The sequence below is a fragment of the Pseudonaja textilis genome, unplaced genomic scaffold, assembly GCF_049901715.1.
Source record: "Pseudonaja textilis isolate UNSWEBS1 unplaced genomic scaffold, rPseTex1.2 PTEXSCF35, whole genome shotgun sequence".
NCBI classification, from domain to species: Eukaryota; Metazoa; Chordata; class Lepidosauria; order Squamata; family Elapidae; genus Pseudonaja; species Pseudonaja textilis.
This window is the reverse complement of record NW_028262894.1, coordinates 108739-118384: the sequence shown is the minus strand read 5'-3', so window position 1 is coordinate 118384 and position 9646 is coordinate 108739.

Sequence of the window (9646 nt, the reverse complement as noted above, 5' to 3'; positions counted from 1 at the left end):
GAGGACGCCCATGACGGACTTCCATTTGCCCCACGCTGCATTGATCCTGGCTGCCACCTCAGTTTGTAGTAGGCCTTCTTCCCCAAGAGTAGTTCCCAGGTACTTGAAGGTTGAGGCGCGGTAGCTCCTGCCCGTTCACGTGGATGGAGCCTGTCATTTCATTATCAGTGGTCAGGTATTCGGACTTCTTTAGGTTCAGCCGGGCCCGAACTGCTCGAGGCGGTCGTGCCACTGTTGGACTCGGTGCTCGAGTTCAGCCTTGCACAGGTTGGCCAGGAACACATCATCGGCGTAGAGCAGCGTCCATGGGGCGGGCGTGTACAGGTCGTGTGTAATTGTGTCCATCACCAGAATGAACAGCAGTGGTGAGAGAGCAGAGCCCTGGTGTACGCCGACGGTAATATTAAACTCCTCTGATATCCCAGCTGCCGCTTTTACACGGCTTTTGTGACATCTGTATAGGAGTTGGACCCATTGTACGAGCAGCTCAGGCACGCCGTGATCTCGCAGTGCGTACCAGATGAGATCGTGCGGACTCGGTCGAAGGCCTTTTCCAAGTCTAGGAAGGCGGTGTGGAGCGGGATTTTCTTCTCTCTGTGAGCCTCCATCAGCATCCGCACACCGAAGATGGCGTCGGTGGTGCCGCAGTTCTTGATGAATCCAGCCTGGTTGACGCTGATGTCGGCGATGTCCCAGAATGCGCTTATCAAGGATGCGTTCAAAGATCTTCATAGTGTGTGACAGTAACCTGACCGGTCTGTAGTTGGAGCAGTCCGCTGGGCTGCCCTTTCCCTCCAGATGGGAACAGTGGTGCTGCGGTACCAGTCGTGTGGCACTTTTCCTGTGGAGACGATGTTGTTGAACAGCTCGCACAGCCACAATGCCGAGCCCGGTAGTGCCTTTTTCCAGAAGTCGGCAGGGATGTCGTCTGGTCCTGTTGCCTTACCGTTTTCATGGCCTTGATGGCGTCGGCGACCTCGCTGGCAAAAATGCCTGAGACTGGGCCTTCAACTGGGTCACCTCGCGGGGTTCGTGGGTGTGGGAACTCCTCGGTGGAGATCTTCTCGAAGTATTGCCGCCACCTCTCCGCAGCGTCTCTGGGGTTGGCGATCAAATTTCCCCTTTCGGTCGTTGATCCCATGAAACTGGTCAATGTCCAGGGTCTTCCTGTGTCTGTGTTTGGCTAGGCGGTAGATCTCATTCTCGCCTTCTCGCGTGTTCAGCTTCTCGTAGATGTCATCGTAGTGGGAGCTTCTGGCTGTCGCTACTGCTTTCTTGGCTGCCTTTTTGGCCGCCTTGTATTCATGCAGAGCTTCTCGCTGGTCTTGTCCTGAAGAAAGGCCTTGTAGAGCCGTTTCTTCAGGTGTACGGCATCTTGTACTTCCGGTGTCCAGAGCCATGTATCTCGTTCGATGCGTCTCCGTCCTGGCTTGGTGCAACCAAGCTGTTGGCAGCCGGCAGTGTGAACAGTGCTCTTCAGCATGGACCACGCTTCCTGTGGCCCGTCGACCATCTGCGGGAACTGCTCCGGTTTGATGAGGGTCCCGCCATCTTCTTCTGGTTCCACCACTTGATTCGTGGCTGGTCTGCATTCCTTTTGTCAATCCTGGTCTTGGGCTTGCTGATCCTGATCTTCGCCATCAGCGGCCTGTGCTGACTGCTCGATTCGCACGGGTACACCTTGGCGTTGAGCACGTTTTTAGCGGCTCTTCGTCGTACGATGATGTAGTCGATCTGTGTGTGGTGGCTCCCGTTTCTGCTATGGTAGGTGAGGAGTTGAGATTCTCGCCTAATGAAGCAGGTATTCGTGATGGTCATATCATGGGAGTCGGCAAAGTCCAGGATCCTCTAGCCATTCTCATTCGTATCGCCTGTGCCGTGCCCACCGTGGCACTGATGTCCGTTTTTGTCCCGCCCTACATGACCATTCAGGTCGCCCGAGATGATGATGTTGTCTTCGTGTGGGATCTGCCTGAGTTGGATGTCGAGCAGTTCCCAGAAGGTATCCTTCTCCTCCTCGTGACATCCGGTCTGAGGCGTGGCGGACAAGATGTGTAGGCGCTGCCTCTTGGTCGCTACGACGATTATCATCAGTCGTTCTGTGAGGCGCTAACTTCTGCGGCGGAGCTTTGCCAGCTTGGACTGACAACCACAGCTACACCGCCGCGGTTTTCCTTACAGCTGGTGTATATGATCTTGTAGCCGTCTATAGTCGTAGCCTTGTTGCCCTTCCAGCGAGTTTCCTGGAGGCAGCAGATGTCCAGCTTCCTGTCCCGCATGGCCCTGGCGATCTCGGTCGAGCGTCCAGTCAGCGAATCCACGTTCCAGGTGGCCACCTTGAGCGTCTGGCAGTCCTCTGTTCCCGCTTGCGTTTTTCACACGGATCGGGTAGTCTCCGTGCGCATCGGACCCGGACGCGTCGCCATAGCTTTCTCACACGGTGCAGGTGCGCCGTGCTTTCCGCGTGGACCATTTCGTTGATTTTTGGCGCAGGCCAATGGTCTCCTGCGCCCGTCAGTTCCCCCGAACGCGGTAGCATTGGACGTGTGTTTTGTAGTGGACGTTTCCATCATGTTGATGCGGCATTTGAGTACTCCAGCCGGCCTGTCGCGTGGGCCTGTCGTCGGAGGGTCTGCTCTCAGTTACGGTCAGCGTTTGACGGCTTCGCGCATCCAGGGGACACCACTTGGAGGTGGCAGACCGCTCGTCCCCCGATAACTAACAATATTATTAAAAGAAAAAATAATAGTGCAACTTAGGCAATCTGCAGTTCATCTCTCACTCTAATTCAAGCATAACACAGATTTTAACTATTTCTGTATTGCATTGCTTAAAACTAATTACATACAGGAAGTCATCAACTAGTTCACTTGATGGATTTCTTGTGAATGTTAATTTCTCAGACATCATGTAAAATAGATAACAAATGCCAGCAATGACCAAATCTTCTGAATGATAATCGTTGTGCTTAATAAGAGGTTGGTCTCCTACAGAACATCTGCCAAGAGCTGCTTCAGATTCTATATAGGAAGACAATATTGTTACAGATGCAAAGAAAAATATCATCTTGCAGATCAATTTATCTCTCGGCCTCCTGTTTACTCAATGAGAATTAGGCATTTGAAATAGAACAGCCTAACATACATTATTCCATGAGACTACTTTAAAATCAGAGGTGTAAATGGTTTAAAAATGAGAATGAAAGGACTTTGTCCATCAGTACCCTTGGAGAAAGAAGAATATTATACCTTTTTGCTGTTTAACTATATTATTTTTAATAGTTTCCATAACTCCTTAGAGAGGAGAAAATAAGAACACATAATTGATAATGATTGTAGAGATTTAGGCATGTCCCAATTTGTGATACACTGAGAACTGTAACTTGGAATTAAGGAGAAAAATAACAGTGGCCAGGGGATAGAAAGAACTACATGAACAATTTAAAAAGTTTTCCTCTTAAGTATCTAGAATTGGTTTTCCAAACGAGAAATCAGCTGAATTTAAATGGAAATTTCAGTTATGACGAATTAAACAACAGAGTAAATCAAATTAAATTATACTAGGAGTCATGGTGGTATAGTGGTTAGAGTGCAGTTCCACAAGTTTGATCCTGACTGGTTCAAAGTTAACTCAGGGTTTCCATCCTTCTGAGTTCAGTAAAATGAGGACCTACATTGTTGGGACAATATGCTGACATTGTAAACTGCTCAAAGAGTTTTGCAAATCACTGTGGAATGGTATATAAGTCTAAGTATTAGTGTCATTCAGTGCTGGGATTCAAATAATTTAACAACTGGTTCTCTGCCCTAGTGACCAGCTGGTAGGCATGGCTGGATGGTCATGGCCAACTCACGTCAAGGGGCACCTCTCCCAGCCTCTCCTTGCCATACCCAGTCATGTCTCACCCCTCCCAGCCACTCCTTGTCACACTTGGCCTCACCTTGCCTCCCAGCTGCTCACCTCAAAGGTGAGCAGCTTTTACCTCAGCTGCTCACCTCAAAGGCATGAACATATCTATGGTTCTGTAAAAATGTTTTTCACCTTTTTTGACTTTATAATCTGTATCCACATACTATAGAATAGAGGTACTTTCATGGATCACTAAAAGGAGGAAATGGCTCACATGCTTTGTCCAAGAGTATTATAAGTACATCACAAAAAAAAAGGTGTGTGTGTGTGGGGGGGAGAAATGTATTTTCCAAAGCTGCAGAAGGCAAAACAAGAAGCAAGGGATGGAAACTGAACAAAGAGACAAGCAACCTAAAACAAAGGAGAAACTTCCTGACAGTGAAAACAACCAATGGAACTTCTTGTCTCCAGAAGTTCTGAGTACTCAATCACTGGAGGTTTCTAAGAAAAGACTGGACAGCCATTTCTCTGAAATGGTATCCCCCTCAAGGTCCCTTCTAAATGTTATTATCTTATTCTGACACCTTTTGCAGGCCCTCCACTCAGATTTTGGCATCCTCAGTTTTCCTGCCTGAGCAGAGAGTTGGACTAGAAGACTTCCTTTTTTTTTTTTCATATAAATTTTATTGAATTTACAATTAAAAAAATAACATAACAACATTACATAAGAAACAGAGAGAGAAAAAGAAGAAAGAAAGAAGAGAAACAGAGAGGAAAAAAAAAAACGCTCGGTCTTGCGACCGAAAAAGAAGAAAAAGAAGTATAAAAGAGAGAGAAAAAAAAAACAAAGAGACGGAAGAGAAAAGAAAATACGTTAAAACCAGACAGATATTCTTTTTGACAGTCTACAAGATCCAATTCTCCTACCTTACTTTAAATATACACATCTTATCGCTATTTATGGTTATTTATGCTTATTTATGCTCATTGAACAGTTTATCTCTGATATAACCAATTATACCACATATTCCAATTATTATCAAATGCTGAAGACTCTTTATTTTTAAGAGCTATGGTTAAATTGTCCATTTCTGCGCAGTCACATATTTTCTGAATGACCAGTTGATCTGTAGGTAAACGAGATGATTTCCAGCACTGGGCAAATGCTAATCTGGCCGCAGTTAGAATATGAATTATTATATATTTCGTCTTTTTAAGAAAATGTTTATCAGAGATCCCTAGTAGGAAGAACTCTGGTTTGTATTCAATTTGTTCTTTAGTTATCTCCTCCAGCCATTTTCTAATTTTTTGCCAGTATTTCTGGGCTTCTTTACAGGTCCACCACATATGAAAGTAGGTTCCCTCTATGTTTTTACATTTCCAACATTTTGGACTAGAGTTTGGGTTCATTTTCGCTAACCTCGAAGGGGTAAGTGCCATCTATATAACATTTTATACATATTTTCTTTGTACGCCGCAGATTTTGTAATCTTAATGATTCTATTCCAGATCTTTTCCCATTCTGTTAATGTAATGCTTCTTCCAATATTCCTACTCCACATTATCATGTTCCCTTTCACTATCTCTTGCTCTAATTCTACCTCCAATAAATATTTATAAAATTTGGAGATATTCTTTTTATTTGATCCTAATAAGATTTTATCTAAGTGTTGTAATTTGCTATAGATTCCAAACTCTTTGATATCTTGTTTGTATCTACTATGGATTTGTATATATAACCACTGATCAATTTTAAATCCCTGTTCCTGTAATTCCTGTCGAGTTCTTAATTTTCCTAAAGGATCTAATAAATCTTTATATTTAGTCGTTTTTGTTATATCCAAATTGTTGGGATGAACCATTGCCTCCATTGTTGAAAGCCAAATCGAATTTTTAAATAATGTTTTTACATATTTTTTTCCAATTAGTTAATAGTGAATCTCTAATAAGATGTCTATGAAAGTACGCCTGTTTAGTTTTCCCCACATCCCATAGAAATGCATGCCATCCTCTCTGAAGGTCGTGCCCTTCCAAGGCTAGAGTTCTTTTATTCCGTAAATTGACCCAGTCTTTTAACCATAATAAGTTGGCTGCCCAATAATATAATTCCCAGTTTGGAAGCGCTAACCCACCTCTACTTTTTGCATCTTGTAAGGCCTTAATACTGATTCTAGCTTTTTTCCCTTGCCAAATAAATTTAAGAGTTACCTTATTTATATCATCAAAAAAAATTTTTGGTAATTTTATTGGGATTGTCTGGAATAAGTAAAGGAGTTTTGGTAAAATGTTCATTTTGATTGTGGCAATCCTGCCCAGTAAAGAAAGCTGCAACTTATTCCAAGATTCTAGATCTTTCTTAATTTGCTGTAACAGTTTATCATAATTATTCTCTTTGAGTGATTTACTATGTGGTGTTAACCATATGCCTAAATATTTGACCTTTTTTGTTGCCTGTATCCCTATGTTTTTTTCTAATTCTTTCCTCTGGTTCTCTGTTAGATTTTTAGTCAGTAATTTCATCTTATTTCTGTTAATCTTTAATCCTGCTACTGAACCATATTGTTCTAGTTCTTTTATTAGATTATGTCCTTTTTCCATGGGATCCTCTAGGAAGAAAACCATATCGTCTGCAAACGCCTGTAATTTATATTCCTCTGCTTTGACCCTAACCCCTTGAATTTCAGGATTTTGTCTTATCCGCGTTAACAATGATTCTAAAGCAAATATAAATAAGAGGGGTGAGAGAGGGCAACCCTGTCTAACGCCCTTTTCAATGCTTAGTGGGCCTGTTTGTTCACCATTAATTAGTATATTGGCTTGTTGGGTATTGTAAATTGTTGTGATAATATTCTCGAATTTAGTGCCCAGATTCATATTATAGATTTTTTGTATTAAAAAGTGCCAATGTAAGTTATCGAATGCTTTCTCCGCATCTAGAAACAAGAGTGTAAATTGTTTCTCTGGATGAGCTTCATAATATTCTAAGGCGTCAATAACGGTTCTTAAATTGTTTTTAATTTGGCGGAATGGAAGGAAGCCATTTTGGTCTTCATGAATGTATAAATTTAAAACTTGTTTTACTCTATTCGCAATAATAATTGAGGTAAATAATTTATAATCGGCGTTTAAAAGTGAGATTGGTCTATAGTTGTTGATATATCTGGCATCCACATCCTCCTTCGAATTAACGCAATCAACGCCTCCCTCCATGAGTCTGGCATTTTGGCAGCCAAAAGTACTTCGTTAAACACTTCCAGCATCAGAGGCCCTACTAAATCTATTGTGGCTTTATACAATTCTACTGGAATCCCATCTGGACCAGGGATTTATTATTACATTGATTTTCCATTGCAGATTTTAACTCAGACCATGTAATATCCTTATTTAGTAATTCTTTGTCTCCTTCCCCTATTGTTTTATCATTCGTATTCTCCAGATAAGTTCTTATTTTATCCTCATTGATTTCTTCTTTTTTATATAATCTTTGGAAATAGTTTAATATAATATCCTTTTTCTTCTCAATCTCATGTTGTGGGATGCCTTTCTCATCTATTAATTGGTGTATCAATCTCTTTTCTTTTTCTTTTTTAAGTTTATAAGATAGCCATCTTCCTGGTTTATTTTTGGCTTCCGCCACATTCTGGAATCTTAAATACGCCATTGCTTTGTCCATCTCGAGGTGGACCAGAGAGTCTTCCGTTTCTCTAAGTACATTTTTAAATTCCTCATCCATCCTTTCAAAGTTAGTCTCCATGCGTGTTGTTCTACTCTCTATATCTTTTATCTTCACTTCGTTTCTCTCCATGGCCTGCTGTAGAGACCCTATCTTACCCTCCACCTTCGATATATCCGCTTTCATTTCAGCCTTCAGTTTCCCCATCTCATCTTTCAATTTGCTTATATCTGCTCTAGTTTCCTTGTGATTTTTAATCATCATTTCTTGCATTTTAGATATAGTTTCCTGCAAGACTAATATGGAAGTTTGTATATTAACATTGGGGACATTGGGCTGCTTTTCCCCTATTAAAGACTCCTCGATAGTTTTTTTGAGATGTTGGTGGGGTGGCTGTCAACGTAGTCGATAGGGTCGGGATAGCCTTCTTTCCTGTTTTTAAGGCCATAGTTGTTGTGGATGTCATCTCTCTAAGTATTTGTTTTTGTTGATGCACAATTTTAAATATATTATCCCAAATCACCATTCAGTATTTGGGTCCTGTACTTGAAAGACTATTCACGTATTTCAATTTTATATCTCACTCCACAGTCTTTTCCCCTATATCATAAATAGAGATCTGCAACAATATTCTAGTCAATGTAATAAGAAAATTGGTCAACAATAGTACATCAATTAACACTTTAAGGGATTAATCTTAAATGTCATAAGTAGTCTAAATAATTTATAAATAGATTATATCAACAAAGTTTATCCCTTTTTACTATTAATACTTACAACAGTAAACTCTTAACTCTTTGAAAATAGTGTATCCTCCTCTTCCCCCCCACCCCAGTAAGTAAAATTATGTAAAGTATTTAGGAGATACAATAGGGAGGCAAGGGGTGAGATAATAAGAGAAGGGGTAGAAGAGAGATTACCACAGCTTCAGAAAATCAACATACAAACAACAACAAGGAAGTCATCTTAAAGAGAAAATAGTGCCAACTTAGTAAACTTAAGTAGTACCACGTAATAAAGAGAGCAAATTGGGTGAGCTAAAGTTCCATCTTCCAGCTAGAGGTTTCTTTTCAGCCTTCCAATCAGCAAATGGTGAAATGTGCTGACTAATCTGCAGTCCCAAAACCGTCTTTCCCAGCCTACTGTTCGCCTCTGACTTCTTCCTCTTGCTGCTGCTTCTTTCTTTGCTTTCTCCAACTTTTAAATCCACATACAAATCTTCCAAAGTCCAATATAATGCTCAATTTATCCTCTCCCCAATATTAAGTAGATGTAATAGTCATGTTGTGCTCAGACCAGTTCCGGATCTCCAATCTCCAGGTTTTAGCAATCTCCCTCTTTCCCAAAGCTTCCCCCTCACAGAGTAAAATTTTCCCAATTGCTTTTCTGGCCGCTCTCCGCCCGACTTCCAAGAGGTGCTTATCACAACCAGGAGAGAAGAATTTATGCTATCATTCTTCTGTCATTCTACTCCTTCAGACTTCAAAGAATCCAAGATATAAACCGCTTTCTCTGTTCCTGTTACTCGATCTCGCAGGCTGTCACTGCTTTGCTTATTCACTCAAGTGGCAGACTGGATTGGAAGCTGCCATAAAATGACAGCTTACTCTTTATCGCTGAGCTCGGGAGCTTCCTCTTCACTGTCGGGAGTTGCCTTCCCCCTCTGCAGCTCGAGGATCTCCACGTTGACACGAACCTCTCCGGGGTTCATGTATCCCTGGGGGATCGCTCCTGATGCCAGAAAAGGTGTTCGAGCCTGCACCAGACTTCTACACCTCCGTTCTCCTGTCCTGCCACTCCAGTCTCTACTTCTTTTCTCCTAGAAAAGAACTAGAAGACTTCCAAAGTCCCTTCCAACTGTTATTTTGTTATTCCTGAGCTAAATATGCTAAGACCCTTATCGGGACCTTTTTTTTTTTTTTGCTCCTCTGGACTAATGTGTTAAAGAGCTACCTCTAGACATTCATTTTGATAGATTTTTTTAGAAATCTGCAGTTGAAAAATCTTCATGCCTCCATAGCCTGAAGACCCAATTTCATTTGGCATTGAATCCCAATATGATTGCCCTTTTAGCATTTATCTTGACATTTCTCCAAAATGCACCTTCCTCCCTCCCTCCCTCCT